The 26867-nt window shown below is 42.3% G+C and overlaps 1 non-coding gene and 1 pseudogene across 1 annotated transcript; both read left to right on the plus strand.

Annotated features, from left to right (window-relative positions):
- The first annotated feature begins 1972 nt into the window (after nt 1-1972).
- The window catches only part of LOC785669 (mitochondrial import inner membrane translocase subunit Tim29-like), a 93069-nt pseudogene continuing 68174 nt past the window's right edge, over nt 1973-26867 (plus strand).
- TRNAW-CCA (transfer RNA tryptophan (anticodon CCA)) lies at nt 19342-19413 on the plus strand. The gene has a single exon. It is a non-coding gene; the product is annotated as a tRNA-Trp (tRNA).

Genomic DNA, 26867 nt, shown 5'->3' on the forward strand with positions numbered 1-26867 from the left:
GAAGAAGCTGTAAAAAAGAAGAAAATGACTGATAAACTGACAAATGTGAAAACATAGACTAAAACTACAATTATTAAACCAGTACGTTGTCAGTGTAAGAATAGAAAAAGAAATCAACATAGATTTTAAGAATTCTAAATTCTTGAGAAAAATTAATGCAATTGGAAGTTTTAGAAAATTAGTTTTCTATTAGAGAAATAAAGTTTGCTTCCTATTTTATACTATATAAAAATAAATTCTGAACCAATACAGGGTTATGTAAAAATATGAAAGGATAAGTATCTGAGTGGAATATGAAATAGGTGTGATTTTAGGACAGAAAACACATTTCTAAGCATAAATGCAAATGAAAATACCACCTAGGAAAAAAATGGAAAAAAAAAACATAATTTTTTTTTAAAAAGTCAAAACGTAGGTATCAAATTACATTAGAACACAAAATATATACCAAGGGTTAATATCTTTAAACTTTAAAAAGCGTTTACAAATCAGTAAGCAAAAATGAAAACTTTGTAAACAAATGGTTAAAGAATCCAGACAGCTGAGTCACAAGAAATATCAATAACTGATAAACTAATGATAAGTGTTTAATATCACTAATAATAAAAAAATACAAATTAAAACAATGACTACTTCTCTTATCAAATTCAAAGAGTCGGGAAAAATAATAATAGACACTTTGAAATGCTGCTGGTAGCAATTTAAATGAATATAATGTTCCTGGAGTTTAATTTGGCAAAATGAATCAATATTCTTGAACATGTTCTCTGCTTTGAACTTGTAACTCCACTTCTAGGAATTTTCTCCAGCTTAAGAAAATGATCTGAGATATACCCAAATGTGTCTCGATGGGCTGTTTATTACAGTGATTCTTTTAAGAGTAGCCACAAATCGAAAACAGCAAGCAGGTTTTAAAATGTCTAAACACATTAGGTATGCATATATGATGGAATACTCTGCAGGCGCTGAATACACTATTTTAAAAAAACATTTAATGAAATGGAGAAATAGAGCTAGAAAAATATACAGGATTAAACTGTAGGAAGGACTACAACAAAATGTCATCAACTATTTTTCCTGAAAGGTAAGATTATAGGTGACTTGAATTAACTCTCCTGGTGGCTCAGTGGTAAAGAACCCGCCTGCCAATGCAGGAAACACGGGCTCGATCCCTAATCTGGGAAGATCCCCAGGAGAAGGAAATGGCAACCAACTCCATATCTTGCCTTGAAAAACCCCACGCACAGAGGAGCCTGGTGGGCGACAGTCCATGGGGTCAAAAAGAGTCAGACACAACTTAGTCACTGAATGACAACAAATTTACTTGCTATAAATTGTAACATGGTCTTAGTTTTCTAAAAATTTATTTTCATTTATTTCAAATTTTTTTTAACATAAATGCATTATCATAGTAAACTATTCAACTAATGCCTTTATATATGGAGTCTTCTTTCCCCCACCATCCCTATGTGCCTCCCCAGGAGGAATTACTACTACAGGTTGGTATATATCCTTCCAGATATTTTTCTATCTATTTACATACATGAATGTACATGGCAACTAATGTTATAATCAGAAAAACGAAGTTACTTAACACAAACAAAACAAAACAGATGGATATTTTAGTAAATTATCCAATCACTAAAACTTAAAGACTGAAGATTGCCTTGACTTCACAGTAAAATCACTTCCATTTTTAAATCAACAGGAAAAAAAAAAAATGTCTGGGGAACAATGTTTAAAGTTGGGGTGGTGGACAAGGTCCGTTAAAGAACAAATTAGCTGAAATAAATTGAAAGCAAACTATCTCCCATCTCTTCTTTTTTCATATTAGAAGATGTTAAACCAGTGATCTTTCATTAACATTTTTAAATAAGTACATTTTGGAGAGTAAAAGCCATGTGGGAAAAACAAATAAATTACAAGGGGAAAGACGCCCGGCACAAGAGGAGGAGAGAACAATCCACGCGGAATGTCCCTGTCGCCCGGCCAGCTCCCACCGGCTCCCTGCATGCTGGCGGTGGGCAGCAAGGTGAGGGCGAGGATATGAAACGGTTCTAATCCCATTCGCTTTATGACTAGCTCGAGCAATGACCTCTAGCGAGATCTGGCCCTTGTTCTATCCAGCAAGTAGATTTTTCTTACAGAAAATAAATTAAAAAGGTGTGACCTTGCTGAAGGCTGGCTGAGAAAATGAGGTACATCTTGTCACGGCCAGAAGAACCTATTTGTTCAATTTGAAAGGCTGCCGCTTTGCTCCGATTAGAAGTTAAGATAAGGGCTGGGGATGAAAAGAGGAGAGACATTTCTAAGCGAGGAAATTAAAGAGCTACATTGGAGACCCTTTCAGCACTACAGTTGGCTTTTTGTGTGGGGTTTATCAGGTCGCATCAGCCACACCGTGTGCCTATGCTCCAAGCTCTCTCCTCTGAGCACACAAAAGCCTGCCGTGTAGGGGCCCCGTGAGAAGCCCCCCTCCCCGAGAGCCATGGGCAGCACCCCTCCCCCACCACCGCAAGTGGAAAGTGACCCATCCCAATTTTCTTCACTGTGCAAAAAGACTTGAAGTCACTTCATTGCTTGCACTGCAGGGACCCAGTCCGAAGCTTCATCCCTTCCCGGCCAATAAATGTATCCCATCTGGGAGAATGCCCCCAAATTCACTCAAGTCAATGGGCATGAAATGCTTTTGTATCCATAAAAGTTTTAAGCCAACAAAAATTTCCTCCCAAAGTCCCTGAAGCAAAGAAACCTTCTTTCGATTTCTCTCTTCATTTTATAGGCATTTTTTAGGCTCCAGAATCTCTTTCAACTTGTAAAGTAATAGCTTGTATAGGAAAAGAGGAGGCAAGGGAAAAAAAATGCTGGACTTTTCCACATGCCCTGAATTTTCATCCAACATCTATTACCTGGTTCTCTTGGTCTACTGAGGGTCCAGAGGAGGGCCGGGAAGATCAAACTTCTCCACCTAGAATCCACTGACCTTGATCCTATGAGACCAACTCACCTTATCAGCTTTGTTGCTCTTTGCTCCTTCCCACATTCCAGTATCAAATATAATTTCCTCCTTCCTTACCTCCAGATCTTTGCTGGAGCTCTTAATGCTGATGGAATTCCTTTCCTGACTGTATCTTTTTTTTTCCCCCAAACATCAGCTATCTGCACAGTCATGTGTCTTTATTTGTAGACCATCTACCTGTTTGATGGTCAGTTTACTAAGGGGAGTGTGCCAGTTCACTAAGCTTGCCAGAACAAAGCACCACAGACTGAGTGGTTTAAACAACTGCAATATAGGATTCGGATCCACCCTAATCCTGGTTGGAGAACTAAGATTGTGCAGAGAGCAGCCAAAAGAAATTGGACAATAAAGTAAATCATAGCATGAGAGGCCAGAGAATGAGAAAGGGCATTCAGAAGGACATTACCCACATCAAGGAGAAGCTAGAGGCTCAGTTCAGTTCAATTCAGTTGCTCAATCGTGTTCGACTCTTTGCAGCCCCATGGACTGAAGCACACCAGGCCTCCCCATCTATCACCAACTCCTGGAATTTATTCAAACTCATGTCCATTGAGCCGGTGATGCTATCCAACCATCTCATCTTCTGTCATCCCCTTCTCCTCCTGCCTTCAATCTTTCCCAGCATCAGGGTCTTTTCAAATGAGTCAGTTCTTCGCATCAGGTGGCCAAAGTATTGGAGCTTCAGCTTCAGCATCAGTTCTTCCAATGAATATTCAGGACTGATATCCCTTAGGATGGACTGGTTGGATCTCCTTGCAGTCCAAGGGACTCCCAAGAGTCTCCTCCAACACCACAGTTCAAAAGCATCAATTCTTCAGTGCTCAGCTTTCTTTATAGTCCAACTCTCACATCCATACATGATTACTGGAAAAACCATAGCTTTGACTAGACAGATCTTTGTTGGCAAAGTAATATTTCTGCTTTTTAATATGCTGTCTAGGTTGGTCATAACTTTTTTTCCAAGGAGCAAGCGTCTTCTAATATCATGGCTGAAGTCACCATCTACAGTGATTTTGGAGGCCAAGAAAATAAAGTCTGTCACTGTTTCCCTATATATTTGCCATGAAGTGATGGGAACAGAAGCCATGATCTTAGTTTTCTGAATGTTGAGCTTTAAGCCAACTTTTTCACTCTCCTCTTTCATCAAGAGGCTCTTTAGTTCTTCTTCACTTTCTGCCATAAGGGTGATACCATCTGCATATCTGAAGTTATTGATATTTCTCCCGGCTATCTTCATTCCAGCTTGTGCTTCTTCTAGCCCAGCGTTTCTCATGATGTACTCTGAATATAAGTTGAATAAGCAGGGTGACAGTATATAGCCTTGAGGTACGCCTTTTCTGATTTGGAACTAGTCTGTCATTCCATGTCCGGTTCTAACTGTTGGTTCCTGACCTGCATACAGATTTCTCAAGAGGCAGGTCAGGTGGTCTGGTATTCCTGTTTCTTTTAGAATCTTCCACAGTTGGTTGTGATCTAGAGGCTCACTCCCTGGTGAAAAGGGGCACAGGAGAGAGGAGATCCCGTGAATGACAACTTCTCCATGACAACCTACTCAGCCTCAATTTCTAGCCCAAGTACTTTAAGTGTCTTTGATACAAGAAAAGTAGAGAGGAGATCTCGTGAATGACAACTTCTCCATTTGTTTATCTGGGGACTATCTGAGAATGACTGTCTACAGAGAACAAAGTAGGGGTGGGGTGCGTGTGCCGTTACAAGGCTTTATGAATCTCCGAATCCATCCCTCTAGTGGAATCTGTCCTTCACTCTGTTTCCTTAGATCCCACCATACAGGAGTAAGGTTTTTGCTTTTTGATTAAAGTTGGACCTTTATTGCTTGGGTTTTGGCATACTATAACCCAAAATGGGTTTCCTAAAGTAAATCAATCCTGAATATTCACTGGAAGGAATGATGCTAAAACTGAGGCTCCAACACTTTGGCCACCTGATACAAAGAGCTGACTCATTGGAAAAGACCCTGATGCTGGGGAAGATTGATGGCAGGAGGAGAAGGGGATGACAGAGGATGAGCTGGTAGGAGGCACCACTGACTCAATGGACATGAGTTTGAGCAAACTCAGGGAGATGGTGAAGGACAGGGGAGCCTGGCATGCTGCAGTCCATGGGGTTGCAAAGAGTCGGACATTACTTAATGACTGAACAACAACAACCCAAAATGAGAGGTTTAGAAAGTACCTCCCAACAATCTCTTATCCCCACCCCCAAACACCTCATCTATGACCCACTTCTCCCTTCAGGATCTCATCTCTAAGGTGATAATGCAGCTCACCAAGACCTGCCCAGAGCTCACATTCATCCAATACGTTATTGGGGCTTAAATAGAATATTTCAGGTGCATTCTCAGTCTCTCTTGGCCCATCGTGTGACGCAGATTTACTCATCCCAATAATGGAGTCAATATGCTAATACTTCATCAGCTACATTCACATGAAGAACTTCTCTGAGCAAAGGAGGGAGATTTCTTTTTTTTTTGAATTTATTTATTTTAATAGGAGGCTAATTACTTTACAATATTGTAGTGGGTTTTGCCATACATTGAGATGAATCAGCCATGGGTGTACATGTGTTCCCCATCTTGAACCCCCCTCTCACCTCCCTCCCCATCCCATCCTTCAGGGTCATCCCAGTGCACCAGCCCTGAGTACCTTGTCTCATGCATCAAACCTGGACTGGTGATCTGTTTCACATATGATAATATACATGTTTCAATGCTATTCTCTCAAATCATCCCACCCTCACCTTCTCCCACAGAGTCCAAAAGACTGTTCTATACATCTGTGTCTCTTTTACTGTCTCACATATAGTGTCATCGTTACCATCTTTCTAAATTCCATATATATGTGCTAGTATACTGTATTGGTGTTTTTCTTTCTGGCTTACTTCACTCTGTATAATAGGCTCCAGTTTCATCCACCTCATTAGAACTGATTCAAATGTATTCTTTTTAATGGCTGAGTAATACTCCATTGTGTATATGTACCACAGCTTTCTCATCCATTCATCTGCTGATGGACATCTAGGTCGCTTCCATGTCCTGGCTATTGTAAACAGTGCTGCAATGAACACTGGGGTACACGTGTCTCTTTCAATTCTGGTTTCCTCGGTGTGTATGCCCAGCAGTGGGATTTCTGGCTCATATGGCAGTTCTAGTTCCAGTTTTTTAAGGAATAGGAGGGATGTTTCTTAGCTCTGATCTCAAGATGGATTCAAAATCGGCTGAATTCTGTTTCCTATTTTCGGTATCCCTTGTTGAAATCATACTGTAAATGACCAAAAAGCTTGTAGAGGGAAGTATGACAAAGTGAAAGAAGGGAACAGCAAGGCAGAGAAAGGCAGGAAGCTCCCTTTTACGTGCCAGGTAGTAAGACAAGAGATCCCTAGAATAAACAGATGCTCCTAGAAAATGTGTTGATTGCCTTTTTCCACTGGAGTTTTCATTGAGTGATTTTTTTTTTTCTGTTCTATAACTTTGTTGAGCTATAAAAGGACCCTGGCAACATTTTTTGTCACGCTTCTTCTTTCTTAAGCTTTCTTTTCAGGCCCAATTCTGTATGTTCTAATTGCAAACTCCAGTTCAAGTTCCTGAAGCACTCTCTTATAATTATCACCAAACAAACGCAGTGATTCCACAAAGCCCAAACATGTGTCGTGTTAATGCTCACAACTAAAATACTTTCATTTTTCTTGGACTCTAAGCAAAATGGACCATAAGCAAAGTGTTTGATAAAATGACAGGTGGAATTCCATCCAATTAAGACATAAATATTTTTCCAGAGGCTAAGCTCACTGCAAAATAATAGTTTTCACTCAACACATCTTTACATGTCTTTGGCAAAACACCTGTCTAAAACTGTTAACACTAAATATTTGGGGATCTCTGTACTTCAAAGACATCTCTGCAAACGTCAAGCATTGTTAAAATGTTGAAGTAATTTTGGTTAAATGCTTCTGTGACAACTGTCTGACTTGATTTGTTTTAGCTGAATACATTCTGAATATTGCCTGGAATCTGCGAATTGGTCATCTGCCAAAAGATGAGAATTGGGCTGAAGTCAAAATAATTACATGCATCAAAGAAATGAAAAAATGGGGGGAATCTTCGAGCATTTTAAAAATGCAATTTATCTTGTGGATTGGAAGCTTCAAAAGAATATACTTACCAATTGATAGCATTTGCAGTAAAACTACAAGTATAGAGTAGAAGTCATTCTGATTCTTGACCAAATTTTTACCTATAGAACCACACCTATAGCTCCTCACACAAAAAATAAAAAGCATATTTTAAACTACTTTGACAAAATCAGTGATTAAGCAACACAACACTGAGATGTTTTCCTAGGAATTTTTAGTTTTTTGGTTACCAAGTGCGTAGAGTTCTCAGAATCACAGAAGAAATATTAAAAGTAGAAAAAAATTAGTAAACATCTAGTCTAACAATGCCCCTACTGCCCCTCCTCCCTCCATTTTTGGATAGGTAAATTGAGACCAAAAGACCTAAAGCCAACCACAGTAGGTTCACAGAAGAGCCTACTGCAAAGAGCTTAAAAGTTTGAGCTGATGGGTGGGTAGTTGGGAAAATATTCATGAAACATATCAACATATGGTAAAAGTGGGATAAAAATGTTGAAGGTGCATACTGAGGTCAATAATAAGAGGAACTAAGGTTAATTGTGTGTGCATGCTAAGTAGCTTTAGTGATGTACAACTGTGTGACCCTATGAACTGTAGACTGCCAGGCTCCTCTGTCCATAGGATTCTCCAGGCAAGAATACTGAAGTAGGCTGCATGCTCTCTTCCAGGAGATCTTCCCAACCCAGGAACTGAACTTGCATCTCTTATGTCTCCTGCATTTCAGGCAAGTTCTTTACCACGAGTGCCACCTGGGAAGCCCTGGGTTAATTGGGTAATTCTAATTAATTGGGTCAGGCATTGTGACAAGCACTTTACATATATCATCTCATTTAATTCTCGCACAAGGATGCCATTATCCCCTTTTATAGACGAAATCTCTAAGCTACTTGCCGAATTTAGGTAGCTAGCAATTGACAGAGTCAAGATTTGGAGTCAGTTCTGTCTGACTCAAAATTCTTATTCTTAACTGTATGCTGAACGTCCTCCCGATATTGATGACTCTAGAGGTTGCTTCTTTTCCATGAATTCAAGTAGCTACAATCATAACTTGAGAAATCTACCATGATCATGATTTGGAAGGTCTGAATCAGCTACCGGTCACACCTAAGCCATGGAGTCTGGTGAGAGTCTGTTATCAGGGCTAAGAGTATAATGACAATGGTCAGGAATTTTCAAGAGACCTGATTCAAATAATCTGGTCCTTTGTCCCTATAATGACCTTCCTTCTTGACAAAACGTATGTTCAGAATTATATTACAAAATGTCCAGGGCCTTGACTTAGTCTGAGACTTTTGGAGTCAACTCAAGAATTATCCATTACCTTCCTGGGTAAGAATCAACTTGTGGTTAAGAATCCACGTGCCAATGAAGGGGACCCGAGTTCCATCCCTGGTCTGGGAGGATTCCACATGCCTCGGGCAACTAAACCCCTGCGTTGCAGTTACTGAAGCCTGTGTGCCCTAGAGACCATGCTCCATAACAAGAGAAGCCACTGCACTAAGAAGCCCTGCTTGCCGAAACTTGAGAAAGTCTGCATGTAGCAACGAAGACCTAGCACAACACCCCACCCCACCCCCCAAAATAATAATAAAATAAATAATTTAAAAAGTTATCCATACCCCTCGACTTCCAAACATACTTCACTGAATACCATTAGTCTAAGGCCTGCCCACACCAAACACCCCATGTCTGATCTAAACAAAATCAATTCTGAACGTGGAAAAGATCAGTTATTTCACTGTGTTTCCTTAATGAAGCTCTTGTAGAAAGCGTCAGAAGCTCGAGTTAAACTAGCAGAAACGGAAAAGGGATATACTGTCTTAGCGATCTGAAAACTCCTGGGGCACATCTGTCTGCAGATACGTATGAATCCTGGCACTCAAACAGAAACCACAGGACTTCAGTCCTTCCCTTTTCCTTTGTAAGCTCTTTGGTGCGGCTCTTAAGTGGAACCCATCCACACGGAGCTCCACCCTGCAACCCTTCCATACTTACATCGTTCTGGTTGCCAATAACCCCTGCAAAAAAAAAAAAAGAGTTTCTAAACTTTTCCAACAGCAGCCTCAGTTTGGGTCTCATAGGCCTAACAGGCGTGTGTCTACCGCTGAACCAATCACAAAGGAGCCATAGGGATGGAATGTGCTGATTGGCCAGGTCTGGGTCACATGCCCACTCCAAGATGTGTGAAGACTTAGGATCCTGTCTGGTCATATGAATGAAGAGAAAGAGATGGGCGGTTCCTCTAGAGAAAAATCTGAGCATTGTTACCGGAAGTGGTGGGAAATCTACACCAAACAAGCAAAAATCAACACGTGCTCACAGTCATCTCCCATCTCTTAGACACTGCCATCTCCGAGACATAACAAGGACTAGGGAGGGTACCTTGAGTGGGTACGCAGGAGCTAAAACAGTCAGGGGTGGGAAGCTGAGAGATGTAGTTTTCAAACTTCAGTTACTACAGAATCAACAGGGGTGTTTTGTTAGAAAGGCAGATTCTTATACTCCACACCCAGAAATTCAGCAGATCTGGGGCATGAGAATTCACATTTTTAACTGCTCCCCTAAATGTAATGTAGGTCAAGACCTGTGAACTGTATTTCAAGAGACATGGTTTATAGGTCCTAGGAAGGTAGACCAGTTATTAAGTGAATTTCACTAAATCCAAAATAATAGCCAGAGGGAGTCCTTTAAAACAAAGAAAATAAATCTTGACACTTGCTCTCTGTGAATCTCTCTCTGTTACCTCACCTCTCACTACTTCCTCGGCAGCGAGCACCAGGTGCCAGCTGCTTACAAAAGGCTCTGGGAGATGAGCATCTTCATCAAGGCAACTTACCAAGGGCTGGTTTGCCTGCCAGTAACAGAAAGACATATGGGATTTATAGACAGCTTTGAATGCCATCAGAAACACTGTAGCTTATTACCAAATGTATGAGTCTTATAATGGGAATATAGTATTTTAATGAAATAAGTGTATTCTAAAATTTAAAAAGAGAGAAGAAAAGGAAAACAAAGAAAACACCTCCACAATTAGGAAAATACTTAAAGAGTAGAAGAGCAGAAGCAACGTATGTATGGAATTTGAACCCTCCTCGCTACCCTCCTTCCTCCTCCCCCCTCCCCTTGCCTCTTTTCTCTTTTTTGCGTTTCCTCTTTGTTCAACGCACCATTGGTAGATATCCAAGCACTGAGCAATAATGGGAGCCACAAATCTTTTTAAAGTGTTCCCCAAAAGGGTGATAGGGCAGGAATCTCAGGGAAGGTCAATTCAACTGGAGTCCTAGGAGAGTCGCTCCTTGAAACCTGAAACTTGCCAAGTGCTATCACTTCAAGGCACAGGGACCTAAGAGGATTAAGGTAAGTATCCCTCCTAAAAGCTTGAAAAAACAAAGATTAGTCTTTAGCATCACAAAGAAACATATATTTATATAGGTTCTGAATGAAAGGAAATATGTTAAGGCTTTTGGAGTTGGGGGGTGGAGGTGAGGAGAGACACTGTGGATGGAAGAGATAAATCATGCCTAAGCAAGAGAGAGCAATGTGCTACAAGATTAGCCACTGTTTACAAAGATACAGATTGAAATTGAGATTTATGCCAGTTTAATAAGACAGGGACTACAAAACCTTATTTAGCTTAATTTATCGATTCCTAAGTGAGCATCTGTGATGAGACCAAACAGTGGACCTTTTGTGTTTTTCCACTGGATAAGAAGGGTGGTGAGGATTATTAAGATAATTAATAGTTAGGTCAACACTGCAAGAAGGACTTGTTCAACTGCAAGAAAAAATATACTTATTTTAATAACTTCAAAAATATCTGACTATACAATTATGGTGGAGTAAATCACTTACATTCTTTCAGTCCTCAGTTTCCAAAGTAATTAAAAAAAATTTTTTTGGAGATTGCAAAGTCATTCAAAAGTCTAAGGGAATCCATAAACCTCCGAAAAATCCACATATATGCAAAATTGTGCATATCACTCTTCTTCACTGGACATAGATTCTTTTCATATCAGTAAGATCACTTTTTGTCAAAATGTTGTCTCTTTCACTTCTTTCCAGACAAAAATGAACATCTACTTTCCCCTCCTTCAGAAGGAAACAGTTACAGATTACACAAATAGTACAGAAAGGCAACTATAATTCTGCATGAAAGTCGATTTCCACTGGAAGGTTCTTTGGTTTGGATTGACTGGGAGGGTCAGTCTGTGGATGGGTCTTTGGCATGGCCATCGCTGACATCTGACCCATTTCATTTCTAGTTCATTCTGTGAGGGACACGTACTGACAACACAGGTGTACAAGCACCAACAGAATTCCTGTTGCTCCCGTGGCCAGAGCAACCCAGGGTTCCCCAAGACTTCCAGTGGAACGTGTTTTGCATCAGTCCCTTTTTTTCAAGTTGGACAGGGCATGTGTGCCAGGGCCTGCTATGTTGACAATATTTACAGCAGCAGCAGGTTATGTATTTCAATGTTAAGTCTCTCTCCCCGAGCATCAGAAAATTTCTAAAAGTCCCTATAGCCATCCAGGTGTCCATCAATGTCCACCTGCCCTCAAACTGACAGGGATTTGCCGCCGTCAAGTGTGCTTGTGAGGTCATCCCACTAGCACTGACCAGGTATTCCCTCATAATTCCTCCGTTCCCAGATGTACGTGTTAAAATTGTCCCTCTTAAAGTTGATGAGCACACTGGATGTGGCAATATCCCCTTGTACACTTGAACTGTTAGTAACGTAATGGTGTATTTTATAGTAGATTTCATCTTAAAATTGAAGAAAGGGGTAAATTCTCCACCACCAGCCTCACCCACAGTAGAAGTATGAAGACTAAAGGGTTCTGAGCTTTTTTTTGCAACAGCTTCCATAACAAGGATGGCAAGACTTTGAATTAAGACATTTATCCCGTTCATTTGATTTTTTTAAAAAAATCTGCCAAGAATGCCAAGTTTTAATGTTACCAAATTGTTTTGGGAATAGACATTATCTTCTGCCCAGTGGTCAGTCAAGTGCATTACCCCCTGAAAACCAGGGAACTTCAGGATTTTGGAGCAAGGCTTCAGTCTGTTTCCATTTTCTGACAAGCCCCATGGAAAGATGGTGAACAGAACCTAGCTCTAGTATCATGGAGACCCTACCCTGTAGTCGACCAGCTGCCTGTCAGCATATTTGGCAGACTGTTTTGACACTAGTGGAATCCTCTGAAAAAAAAGGCAGCAAGTTAGGATAATGTACAGAACTACTTTATTCACTCAAGTAGCAAAACCAGATGAGATGTCAGCTGTGCAGGTGTACAGTGTCTTAGCTTGGATTTTCCCCCAAACAGTCCTTGACATGACACGGGAATATGACGGTAAGTAGTTTATTTTGGAGGTGATTCCAGGAAGCAGCTGTTGAAGGGCAGTGAGGAAGTGAGTCAGGAAATGGAAAGAAGATTTTAAAGGGTGTGTGTGCCACTCGGGTGCAGTCTTGCTGGCACCTCATGGGAGACAGTGAAGAACATGCTTCAGAATTATCCCCATTCTGAGGGATGTTTCAGCATCAACCCCCATTCATCACTGGTTGGGACCTGCTCCCCTGGAAACATTAACTTTTCCAGCAGTTTGATCCTGCTTGATGCATGGGCTAGAGCCTATTCCAGCATTCTGAAAATATTTTTAGGTTGAGTGGCGGGTGTTTACAGCAAGAAGCCATTGGAATTAAGGAGATGGTGAGAGGCAAGGAGAGATGGGCAGGACTCTGACAGGGTCTGCTACACACAGATACTTTGAGCTTCCTTCCAGGTGACATTTTTACCGTTTCCAAGAGGCTGCTGCAATTTCTAAAAGGTTCACCAGCGATGTGTTTTCCTTGTTGACATTGTTCTCTACATAATGGACCAAAACAAGCCTGTACAGAGGACATCATTAATCTCCTCCAGTTGTTTGATGAAGGGACATAGAGTGACTGGAGGGACACAGATCCCTCCATGATCTGCTTTGGAATAGTGGAAAGCAGATCAGTGATTCTGGAATGGGTGGTGTCGTCGGAGCAAAGCAGTTTTACAGTTTTATTCTTCCTTCTAAACCATACTGTAGCTCAACCCTTTCCAAGACACATAGCTTCAACAAGGCTGTTGCAACTATGTAGATTTTTCCATGGATGCTGAAATAAGCAATCTCATAGAGTGCGTTGAAACAAGGCAGGTTTTCCCTTGGACTGCAAGGAGATCAAACCAGTCAATCCTAAAGAAATTCAACCCTGAATATTCATTGGAAGGACTGATGCTGAAGCTCCAATACTTTGGCCACCTGATGTGAAGCTGACTCATTGAAAAAGACCCTGATGCTGGGAAAGATTGAAGGCAAAAGGAGGAGGGAGCGGCAGAGAATGAGATGGTTAGATAGCGCCACCAACTCAATTGTCATGAATTTGAGTAAACTCTAGGAGATAGTGAAGGACAGGGAAGCCTGGTATGCTGCAGTCCACAGGGTCACAAAGAGTCAGACACGACCTAGCAACTTAACAACAACAAATGCAAGTTTAGGTAAAGTTCCAGTATATTCAAAACAAGTCTACTTTCCACTTAACATCATTCAGACTAGAGGGTTTTTTCAAGAGGGACAGATGGAAAATATTCCTTTAACTTGTTAACTTCATGTTTCCAGTGGTCCAAACCTCACTGCACAAGAAGGATGGCTTTTTATACTATGTTCTGTCACATCCATGCTGCAAGGAAAATGGTCTTATCATATTTTCTTTTCTTTAATACTTTCCAATTTAGGTGTGGCCTGATACAATCAATGTATATGGATCAAAATGTTGGAAGATCTCAATTCCTACTGATGGAGGAAATAATCTCAACTATGATGATTACACATGTTACTCTGATAACTTGAATGATTGTTTAGCACAGGGCTTCCCTGTGGCTCAGTTGGTAACGAATCCACCTGCAGTGCGGGAGACCTGGGTTTGATTCCTGGGTTGGAAAGATCCCCTGGAGAAGGGAATGGCTACCCACTCCAGTAATCTGGCCGGGAGCATTCCATGGACTGTATAGTCCATGGGGTCACAAAGAGTGAGACACAACTGAGCGACTTGCACTTTTTTGTTGCATTCTAGGCAAAGCACACTTCCCCATCCCATTGATTTTGAGCTGGTCCGTGTAACTTCCTTTGGCAAGCATAAGTCTGGACATGACACCGGCAGAAACCTTATGTGTCTTATGCATCTTAGTCTGGCTCTTGTGCTTCTGTTGTTCTCTATAAGAGGATTATGTTGTGGGTGGCCATTGGTCCAAAGAGAAACCCCTAAGTGTCACCTTGGATCTTGGAGTCATGAACCTGAAGTCCAACCTAGTCCAATCAAGTTGCAACCAGTACAGAAAGAATGAAATAATGCCATCTGCAGCAACACGGATGGGCCTGAAGACTAGCATACTAAGTGAAGTAAATCAGACAGAAAAACAAATGCCATGGTATCACTTATAAGCAGAATCTAAAAAAAAACGATACAAATGAACTAATTTACAGAATAGAAACAGATTCACAGACTTAGAAAATAAACTTATGATCACCAAAGGGGAAAGGTGGCAGGGAGGGATAAATTGTAAGTTTAGGATTGACATATAAACACTATTCTATTTAAAATAGATAACTAACAAGAACCTACTGTATAGCACAAGGAACTCTGCTTAATATTCTGTAATAATCTATATGAGAAAAGAATTGGAAAAAGAATAGATAAGCATATTTATAATTGAATCCTTTGCTGTACACCTGAAACTACCACGATATTGTAAATCAACTATAGTCCAATATAAAATGAAAATTAAAATAAAAGAGATAATGTTTATTAAAAAAAGAAAGGCATCAATAAATCATTTGTGCAAAAACTGTAAAAAAAGGGCAACCAATGCACAAACCCATGGGTGACAAATAAATACTTGTTATTTTAAGACACTGTTTCAGGGGTGGTTGGTTATACAGCATTTATTGCAGCAATAACTGGCTAATGTCTTACTTTTTTGGATAAACAAGCATCCTTTAACTCCTCATGCTTGTTTAGAATGAAAAATAACCTTGGTATAGCTGGATTTGAAACATTTTTCCCCAAAAGTCAATTTTTCAAAAGTAACAAGAAGTACACTCAAGAAAGATATATTCTTTTTAGTGTGTTCTATTCTCACTTCAACCCCAAACTATACAATCTGTGAGAATGGACCTGTCATTCTGTTCTTTGTTTTAGCGGTTGGCACTAATTAACAGTCCATTACAACAGCGTCCCCCCAGCTGATGCCTTTTGATGTGAACTTTTTTCAAGTTCCATCCCCTTTGTTGTGAAAACCTTCCAACTCCTCACTCTGCCACAGTTTAATTTGTAATCAAAATTATGAACTAATGAAATAACACAAGTCTTGTTTAAATAGGGTGGTTTGCTTGTTTGTTTTCAAAATTATACCAATTTGCCATTTCACCAAATTCACATCCTTTTTTTTTGTTAATGAAAGCAACATCTTCACTATCACAATTTGAAATGAGAAGCCTCTTGGACTTGTTGCCTACAATTAAACCGCAACAAAAGGAAGCCGAAGTCATTTCACTTTTCATAAGGCCGTAATTATTCTTCAGCTATTGGAATACGACATCCCTTAGGAGCTAATTATCGAAAAGCTCTCATCACACATAGGAAACACACAAACAAATCCTTCAAGCACAAAGTAAATGTTCAACATTAAAGAGCTGCGTCCAGGAAGTCATACCAATCAGTTGGGCCAGCTAATTACTAATCTGATTTTTGGAGTAGTTGCAGTAGATAATTATGATGACTATTCATAACATGAGAAGCACAGCCTTTGACTGACTTTAATAAAGATCTAGCTGCAAGAAAAACTGTTACTAAGACCCATAACATAAAATTTGCATTGCAATGGAACCAAGTGTAGTAGACACTTTTTAATAGAAAACATTTCATTTATCACATGATAGATACATTTAATGTACCTTTTTTTGTGGCTGTCATGTTTAAAGGTAGAGTGAGCTAGTATATTGATCTGATCTCATATGAGCCATGCAGTACTGCTTATAGCCCAATTCAGACTTTAAAATGTATATTATAAAATACTTTTCTGAATCAGTTGAGATTCACATAGCATAAATATAGCATATTAAAGGTTAATTCCAAAGGAACCAAAGTCAGAGTCATATACATAATGTGGTGACTACTCTCCTCATTCTTAAATGTATTTCTATTTCAGGATATTGAAATTCTTCTTAATTTATAAATTGTTTTAAAACAAATAGACATTCATATACTGTGGATGGAAATGCATATTGGTACTTTTTCAGACAGCAACTTGCCAATAACTATTAAAGCTAAAATATCTATATCCTTTTGACCTAGCCGAGTACCTTCTGAGATTTTTATCTTGTAGACAGACTTGTGTGTGTGCATGCTACGTCGCTTCAGTCATGTCTGACTCTTTGTAATCCCATGGATTGTAGCCCGTCAGGCTCCTCTGTCCGTGGGATTCTCCAGGCAAGAATACTGGAGTTGGTTGCCATGCCCTCCTCCAGGGGATCTTCCCAACCCAGGGCTCGAACCTGCGTCTCTTACATCTCCTGCATGGGCAGATGGATTCTTTACCAATAATGCCACCTGGGAAGCCAGACAGACTTGCATTAGCACTCAAAAATAACGTATAAGGGTGTTCATCACAACATTGGAAGAGAAAGAAAGAATCAGTAAAATAAATAATTGAATTGCCATTAATCTTTATTAACTGCTTTCTGATAAATCCATTATAACAGAATACTTAGGCAACTGCTGAGGACACTGAAGATACACAGAGAAGAGACCTATATGCGCATTTATACAAAGATGTTCAAGGTTTATTAAATGCATTAAAAGGTACAATATGTATGGTATGATCCCATTTCATTTTTGTAACCTAACAAGATATGCATATGCTTCCCGGATAAATGTCCATACAAATGTTTTCCATCACTGTATATGTTTATGCATATGTGAGTGTGAGTAGGTAGACAGATATGCAGATAGATAGAGAAAAAGAAAGATCTCCATTCCCTCTATTTCCATTGTCACTGTCCAGTTCAGGCCATGGTCACCTCTCTCTGATACAGTCAACAGCCTCCTCGTTGTCACCGTGATGCCTATCTTGGGTATCTCAGGTCTGTCGTATACCCAGAGATGCAAATGATTCATCTAAAGTACAAATGGGTCCACATCACTGCTTGGTTTAACGCTACTCAGTGGTTCCCCCTCACCCTACCAGCTGGGCCCACGCTCCTCAGCCAGGCTCACAAGTCCTCCACAGTGGGGTCCACCTCTCCATGAGCCTCATTTCCAGTTACACCCCATCTCACCTCCATGTTCCAGCACTGAGGCCTATGCACAGCCTCCAGTATTGTCAAGTCAGATTTTACACAGGTTATCCCTTGTGCCCGAAATGTCCTTCCTTTCTCTCACTGATTCCCTACCTGTCTCTCTCTCCCTTCCCGCCCTTTCTCTCTCTCTCACATGCACACACACACAATCAAACAATTTGGCTTAACAAGCTGATTCTAATCCTTGAATAAGAACCACTTATATTTCTCTCAGGGCTTCCCTGGTGGCTCAGATGGTAGAGAATCCACCTTCAATCCGCGGGAGACCTGGGTTCGATCCCTGGGTTAGGAATCCCCTGGAAGAGGGCATGGCAACCTACTCCAGTATTCTTGCCTGGAGAATCCCATGGACAGAGGAGCCTGGTAGGCTACAGTCCTTGGGATCGAAGAGTCGGACACAGCTGAGCGACTGCTGCTGCTGCTGCTGCTGCGTCACTTTAGTCGTGTCCTTCTCTGTGCGACCCCATAGACGGCAGCCCACCAGGCTCCCCCGTCCCTGGGATCCTCCAGGCAAGAACACTGGAGTGGGTTGCCCTTTCTTTCTCCAGTGCATGAAAGTGAAAAGTAAAAGCGAAGTCACTCAGTCATGTCTGACTCTTCGCGACCCCATGGACTGCAGCCTACCAGGCTCCTCCATCCATGGGATTTTCCAGACAAGAGTACTGGAGTGGGGTGCCACTGCCTTCTCTGAGCTGAGCGACTAAGCACACACAAAAATACATACATATTTCTCTCAAGAAGCCATCTCTCAGAGCCAGGATTTTGCTCATTCTTTTTCCGATTTCTACATCTACTACTGCCGGCCTCTTCCTCCTTCTGTTAGTGCAATTCCTCTAGGTGATTCCTAGATACTCTTTAGGAGTCAGTTTATAAGATCATCATCTGCTACTCTGAGTTCCCAAAGCATAGTGATCCCTCTCTACTGTATTTGCCTTCTGACTTGTGTGTCTCCCTCCCTTAGGGTGACTAGCCATCCCAGAATGCCTGGGCTTGTCCCTGTGTTTAGCATTGAAGATCCCACATCCCAGGAAACCCTACAGTCTCAGGCAAACCAGGAAGGTTGGAGACCTACTCACCTTAGACTTTATGTTCATCAAGGACAAGGGCTGAGCAAAAGACCTGGCACACGACAAATGAGCACTGATTCGAATTAAATAAAAGAAGAGAGAGGAATGTGAGTGTAACTATACTTGGACATGTAGGGTGAAGAGCTCTTCATCTGGTTCCCGGTCATGTAAACTTTTTAAATGTCATCAAAACATGATACATTAAGGTTAGGAAAGTTGTCAAATACACAAGTTAGTTAGATGCACATTGTAATTCACAAAACATTCATACATGTAATAAGTGTATATTAACTACCTTTTGTGTGCTGGGTACAGTGAATTACAATGGGCTACAAGGATTAGGCAGATTTGGACTCCTCCCAAAGAAGTCTGCAGGGGGATTTTATAAAACTCAAACAAAGAGAAACAATTATGGCATTAAAAAAAAAAAGACCAGGTAATCTATGTGTGAGCCTACCAAGAAAAGGCTTCAGGTAGGAGGTAAGGGTACATTTGGGAAGGGTTTACATTTGGATAAGGTTTAAGCAGAAGGATGAGAAAGGACTCCCAGTTTGAGAAAAGACTCTGCTCTAAGTGTTCCCTGAGATAGGAAAACTCACCATGTGCACGTGGCTTGAGAATATGGATGTGTGTGTTTTCTATGGCTGTGTAAAAAAAAAAAAACACCACACAGTTAGCATCTGAAAATAATGATCATTTATCATCCCATTTATCATCGGGGTTCCCTGGTGGCTCAGAGGTTAAAGCGTCTGCCTCCAGTGCAGGAGACCCAGGTTCAATCCCTGGGTTGGGAAGATCCCCTGGAGAAGGAAATGGTAACCCACTCCAGTATTCTTGCCTGGAGACTCCCATGGATGGAGAAGCCAGGCTACAATCCACGGGGTTGCAAAGAGTCAGACACGACTGAGCGACTTCACTTTCACTTTATCATCCCATAGCTTCCATGGGTCAGAAGTCTGGGCTCAACCTCGCTGGTTCTCCACTCAGTGTCTCCCAGGGCTGAAATCAAGGTGTTCCTCTGGGGAGCTCCTCTTCCAAGCTCATGTGGTTGCTGGCAGGGCTCAGTTCCCTGCTGTGGTGTGAGTGAGTTTCTGTATTTTTCTTCTTACTTACTGGGTAAGGACCCTTCCTAGCTTCTACAGGCCACCCTCAAATCCTTTCCTCATGGCCGCCTCCAAAGACCCTCTCACAACAGCAGCAGCTTGCTTCTTCAAAGCCAGCAAAATTTTTCTGACTTCCAGAAGGATCTGTCCTTCTTTTTAAAGACTCACCTAATTAGGTCATGCCCACCTGGCACAGGGCTTCCCTGGTGGCTCAGTGGTAAAGAACCCATCTGCTGACACAGGAGACTGGGGTTCAATCCCTGGGTCAGGAAGACCCCCTGGTGGAGGGCATGGCAACCCGCTCCAGTATTCTTGCCTGGAGAATCCCATGGACAGAGGAGCCTGGTGGGCTAGTCCATGGGGTGGCAAAGAGTCATATATGACTTAGCCACGGAGCACAGCCCCGTGGCTCCTAGGATAACTCTCCTTTGATGAACTCCGGGTCAGCTGACTAGTAACCTAACACATTCTCCAGTTTCTCCCATACTTAAAAGGAGAAAATCACATCAAGCACATATACCAGGGGTGGAGACAGGTATAGGAATGTTGGCAGGCAAAGTAGAATATTTGCTACCACAAGGGGTGATAAAGGGATTCAAGGGGCATTAGATAAGTCGTGGGGAGTGAAAGTGTCATATGATGGAGGACCTTGACGGCAAGACAAGGAGTTTGGAGACTGAGGATTTTTAAGTTGAATAGTAGCATAATGAGAAGTAGAACAGGAAAAGGCAGTACCTTTATCAGAACTCTACAGGAGAGTTGGATAAAATTATTTTAAGTGTTAGTCGTTCAGTCATGTCTGACTCTTTGAAACCCCACGGACTGTAACCCACCAGGCTTCTCTGTCCATGGAATTCTCCAGGGAAGAATACTGGTGTGGGTTGCCATTCCCTTCTCCAAGGGATCTTCCTGACCCAGGGGTTGAACCCAGGTCTCCTGGATTACAGGCAGATTCTTTACTGACTGAGCCACTAGGGAAGCCCAGCATGTTAAAAATGGAAAAGTTTTAGAGCAAGGATGGGAACTCATTTGCATTAACTCTGATCAAGTAGTATTGGCTGCCTGGAGGGCTGTGTTGGGAGGACTTGGGGTCATTTCTGGACTGAGAGGGCAGCAGCACTGGGCTCTATTGGTAACGTGTGAAACAGTGAGGATGGAGACAAGCCACAGCTCTGGAGCTGGGGCTGGCCACCCTGGCATTTGAGAGAATAGTTTCAGACCTTGTACCTCTGCTAAGGAAAATAGCAAGTCTATTTTCCAGGATTCTAAGGTTTAATCTAGCATCCTGCAAAGCAAATCAAAACCAGCAAACATTAGGAAGCTCTTCAAGCCTTCTCCAAATGTCAGGAGCTAGAATAAAATACAAATAAATTAATCCACTGGGAGCTTCTGCTATTCCTTTCTCTCTCCTGGGGGAGGAAAGGGGGTGGGGCGGGAAACAGCTCCAAAATTTAGGAATTTCTAGCAATCTCTTTAAACACCAGAAAACAGGTCTGCCAGGCAAAGAATTCAAATGCCCTTGCTTTGGACTTTGATGATGCATTCCAAGGCTGCATGGAGACATGTGTAAGGAGAGTGATGAGAAAGTTAATCCTCTAATGATAGGTCTAAGGCCCAGAGGGAAGCCTCATCACAGGGTCATGTGTGTAGGTGGGGGCGGGGGGTGTCAGCTTGGCAGAGCAGGCACTCACCTGCCCCTCCCCACCCCACTGCTTAGGCTCTCCCACCATCTCTCACTTGCCTTTAGGAGCAGCCTTATGCCTTCCAAATCAGAAGCCAAAATCCCAATAGACTGATTAAACAGGGTTTTGTGTTTTTTGTTTTTTGTTTTTTTCTATATGTCCAAAAGCTGTGCCCTGGGTATTTGGTGTTACTCAAGAGAGTGCTAAGAAAAAGTGGCTTCAGAGTTGGAAGCCCTGGAGGGACTTCTGACTACTTTTTAGTGAGTATGGTGGATTAGATTACTGGGTTTTAAATTTTTATTTATTTGTTTTGGGTGCGCTAGGTGACTGTTGCTGCGCATAGACTTTTCTCTAGTTGCGATAAGCGGAGGGTACTCTCTCGAGTTGAGGTGTTGGCGGGGGGCTTCTCCTTGTGGTAGTAGCTTCTCTTGTTGCAGAGCACAGGCTCTGGGCTTCAGTAGTTGCAGCACCCAGGCTCAGTAATTGTGGCACATGGGCTTAGCTCCCTTGTGGCATGCAGCATCTTCCCAGACCAGGGATTGACCCCGTGTCCCCTGCATTGGCAGGCAGATTGATGACTAGACCAGCAGGGAAGTCCTAGGTTACTGTTTGCTGAACAGTCTCTCTGAGTGCCTATGTTCCTATGTCCTTGGAAGGAGCATATTTCCGCTCCACCCTGATGTTGGGCCTGACCATGTGACTTGCACTGGTTAATGAAACATTAGTGGTTTTGACACAGTTAGATGTTTAAACTGTGTTTGAGAGATCGGGTTTGCCCACTGTGTCTCCCATCACTACAAGAAAAACATGCCCAAACTAGCCTCTGGTCCAATGAGGATAAAAGGCATAAGAGCAGACCTGAACTCAACAGCTGCTTGGAGTTAAGCCTGTAGGAGCCCAGATGAGATCAAGAAAGCTAACAGATATGTAAGCAAGAAGAGTAGATGATGATTATCTTAAGCCACTGAGTTTAGGAGGGGTTTGTTACAAAGTTATTGTGACAACACTTGATGGGTATTGTAGGTATGAGGCCTCGGGGAAGTTCCTTTTTCTCCACCTCAGTTTCTTTATATAGTGAGTATATGGATGCTAAGTCATTTCAGTCATGTCTGACTCTTCACGACCCCATGGACTAGAGCCTGCCAGGCTCCTCTGTCCATGGGATTCTCCAGGCAAGAATGCTGGAATAGGTTGCCATGCCCTCCTCCAGAGGATATTCCCGACCCAGGGATCGAACCTGCATCATTTATGTCTCCTGCACTGGCAGGCGGGTCCTGTACCACTAGTGCCACCTGGGAAGCCCTTCTTCATATAGTAAAAGGATATAACAAGGGTACCTCTTCACAGGGCTGTTGTGAGGCTCAACAGAGACAAGGCATTTAAGTAGCTCATAGGGATGAATGATGCAGAAGCACTTAAGCATCGTTTGTCATCACGGTTAGAAGAATGAACTCTGGATCCAGTTTGGGGGTGGGGGGTGGTTCAGCTCCTGGCACTATGAATCTGCTACAGATCTGGCTGGTGGGGAGAGTCAAGTGTGAGAGTAATTTCAAAACTAAGACATGTCTATGCTAGCAAAGAAACCTAAATCTGGACCTCCTCGCTCAGCTATATATTCTTGCCTGCATACATCACTAAGGCCCTATGCTAGGCAAGGTTCTGGGATAATTCTCAGGACACAGACTTCCGTGGTCTCTAATCTTAGAAGGGTTCCAAGACACAGGATAGGTGGGGGTGAGGCTCTGGGGGCGGAGAGGAGATGTGCGAGGAGGGGCTACGGATCCGGGGTATACATAGAGCCCTTTCTGGGGCTGGGCTGCGACAGGCAGCCCAGCCCCTCCTAAGGCTGTGGTTTGAGAGGAAGGCTTCCCAGGTATCTCAGTGGTAAAGAATCCACCTGCCAACACAGGAGATGTGGGCTGGATCCCTGGGTCGGGAGGATCCCCTGGAGGAGGTTATGGCAACCCACCCGCATGTTCTTGCCTGAGAAATCCCATGGACAGAAGAGCCTGGCGGGCTACAGTCCATAGGGTCTCAAAGAGTTGGACATGTCTTAGGGACTGAGCGTGAACATGAGGACCACTGAAGTCTGCAAGAAGTTCTGGAGACGCATCCCAGGGAGATAAATACTATCCACAGCAATTCAATGCTGGTGGTTTAAAGCTTGGACGTTGAAAATTCAGACTCAGAAGGAGAGAGGGTCCTTCAGAGAACATTCATGAACAAGATAGATGGTAAGTCTGAGCTAGGAGTTATGTACAATTTCAAGGCTGGGCATTTAGACTTAGAAGAAGCACAGTGTAGCAAGTAAAAGCTTTGACTCTGCTGCTGCTGCTGCTGTTGTCACGTCAGTCGTGTCCGACTCTGTGCGACCCCATAGACGGCAGCCCAACAGGCTCCTCCGTCCCTGGGATTCTCCAGGCAAGAACACTGGAGTGGGTTGCCATTTCCTTCTCCAATGCATGAAAGTGAAAAGCAAAAGTGAAGTCGCTCAGTTGTGTCCGACTCTTAGCGACCCCATGGACTGCAGCCTACCAGGCTCCTCCGTCCATGGGGTCTCCAGGCAAGAGTACTGGAGTGGGTTGCCATTGACTCTGCTAGACTGCCTTAAGTTCAAAGCCTGGATTCTGGCATTTGCAAGTTGTGTGACCTTCAGCAAGTTATGTAACAGCTCTGAACCTCAGTTTCCTGAGGGAAGTTAGGAAAATAGGGTTATTATTAGAACTTCCCTTCTCAGGTGCTTATGAGAATTAAAATCATTAAATATATAAAGCACTTCGAATGGACTTCAGTACTGCCTATTAACATTATTTTTATTATTTATTTGGCTGCACCAGGTCTTAGCTGTGGCATGCAGGATCTAGTTCCCTGACAAGGGAACAAACCATCAATGGGAGCTTGGAATCTTAGCCACTGGACTACCAGGGAAAGTCCTTATTCTCCTACTTATTGATAGTACAGGCTCATAAGCCATTATCTGAATCACATGAGCTGACATATGTTTCATAATTCAAAATTTTCAGATTTTAGAAAAGACATATGAATGCACATATATAAATTGTACAAAAGAAATATGGTGCCGATATAAAGATTTTAGAGAAGAAACATGGTGTAGATAGAAAAGCACAGTAGGATCTGGGGTTTTATTCTCTAACCAAATATATGAATATTTATGTGGTGAAATATGTGAATATTTAGATCAAACAAGAACTAGAAATAGCTTCATGTCAGTTCAGGTCAGATTCTGCTACCTTATAAGATTTTTTAAAGAGCAAAGCAAACAAATGATAACATAAATAAAACTCTTTGAGTTTCTAGGGCTTTGAGGATTTGAGAAATGCAAAAAAGAGATTGTGGCTTTTATCACTGGAAGTGATGGAGACTGCATAAGTGTGTTGGGCCAGGAGCAGGGGGGCAGAGGAAGGTCTCTTCCACCTAGGTTGGTTGGGAAAGACAGTGTAAGAGGCAGATTTGGAGTGGAGACCCTCAAGGATTGGCAGTGTCTCAAAGGCAGGACTCAGGCAGCAACACTGGTACTTATTAATAAAAACAGTCAGGAATCAAAGCCCAGGGTAGACGGCTCGGAACTTGTCAAGAGGTGAACTGAAGCTGGACTGTGAATAGCCTTGGATGCCAGGACAAGAATATAGGCTTTCTGTTATGAGAAGGAGATGATTTCACTGGAGTTGAATCTGGCATCTCAGCCAATTTCTGCCTCTGGTACAAAGCCTGGCAGGTCTTTTAGAGATGGATGATCTTAAGTTATGCCCCTTGATGGGGACCATGCTCTAGAATGCCCTGTCCTTCACCTTCAAAGTTTGATCATTAATAACTACCCACTCTGGGACACACTTTGCCTGTCACCATGCTGACAGACACTGTCAGCTGCCCACCCACATCACCTTGGCACTCATTTGTAAATACAGAAGGATGCTCAGTGAGAACACTTGCAAATCTTTACCGAAGGCTCTCTCTGGTTGCTGATGTACCCTGGGCTGGTGCACAAAGTCAACTGGAAATGCAAAGAGTTAATACCCTCAGAAGTAGCCCTTAACCAGTGATGGACAGGACGCTGAGGATAAATATCCCAATTCCCTCACCCTCAGATCAGGATAACAATGAAGTATGTTCTCCAACACATATGCTCTCCAATGAGTCCTACAATTCCCCTGGGAAAATGGGGTCCAGCTGTCCCCAGCAGTAACTTTTAATGCACTGTGTTAGCACCTGCCCATTTCTGTCTCACTCTTTACTCTGTAACCATGTTTCTCGGCATCACATTCCAAATCAACTTGTTGCACTTGAATCTTTGTCTCAGGGTCTGTTTCTGAGGCAACTCAAACTGGGTCACCATAGACAGGAGTGGCCTTCATGCTGGACTTGGTTCATGGTTTCCATTGGGAGAGGTTAAACATCTCAAGGAGAGAAACTTTTCATTGGCCTTTGAATCCCCATTGTGCACTTCAGTTCAGTTCAGTTCAGTTCAGCCGCTCAGTTGTGTCCAACTCTTTGCGACCCCATGAATCGCAGCACGCCAGGCCTCCCTGTCCATCACCAACTCCCAGAGTTCACTCAAACTCATGTCCATTGAGTCAGTGATGCCATCCAGCCATCTCATCCTCTGTCATCCCCTTCTCCTTATGCCCCCAATCCCTCCCAGCATCAGAGTCTTTTCCAATGAGTCGACTCTTTGCATGAAGTGGCCAAAGCACTGGAGTTTCAGCTTTAGCATCATTCCTTCCAAAGAAATTCCAGGGCTGATCTCCTTCAGAATGGACTGGTTGGATCTCCTTGCAGTCCAAGGGACTCTCAAGAGTCTTCTCCAACACCACAGTTCAAAAGCATCAATTCTTTGGCGCTCAGCCTTCTTCACAGTCCAACTCTCACATCCATACATGACCATAGGAAAAACCACAGGCCTAACTAAACGGACCTTTGTTGGCAAAGTAATGTCTCTGCTTTTGAATATGCTATCTAGGTTGGTCATAGCTTTCCTTCCAAGGAGTAAGCGTCTTTTAATTTCATGGCTGCAATCACCAACTGCAGTGATTTTGGAGCCCCCAAAAATAAAGTCTGACACTGTTTCCACTGTTTCCCCATCTATTTCCCATGAAGTGATGGGACCAGATGCCATGATCTTCTTTTTCTGAATGTTGAGCTTTAAGCCAACTTTTTCACTCTCCACTTTCACTTCCATCAAGAGGCTTTTTAGTTCCTCTTCACTTTCTGCCATAAGGGTGGTGTCATCTGCATATCTGAGGTTATTGATATTTCTCCTGGCAATCTTGATTCCAGCTTGTGTTTCTTCCAGTCCAGCATTTCTCATGATGTACTCTGCATATAAGTTAAATAAGTAGGGTGACAGTATACAGTCTTGACATACTCCTTTTCCTATTTGGAACCAGTCTATCATTCCATGTCCAGTTCTAACTGTTGTTTCCTGACCTGCATGAAGATTTCTCA

Source organism: Bos taurus, chromosome 18, assembly GCF_002263795.3.
Source record: "Bos taurus isolate L1 Dominette 01449 registration number 42190680 breed Hereford chromosome 18, ARS-UCD2.0, whole genome shotgun sequence".
Lineage (NCBI taxonomy): Eukaryota > Metazoa > Chordata > Mammalia > Artiodactyla > Bovidae > Bos > Bos taurus.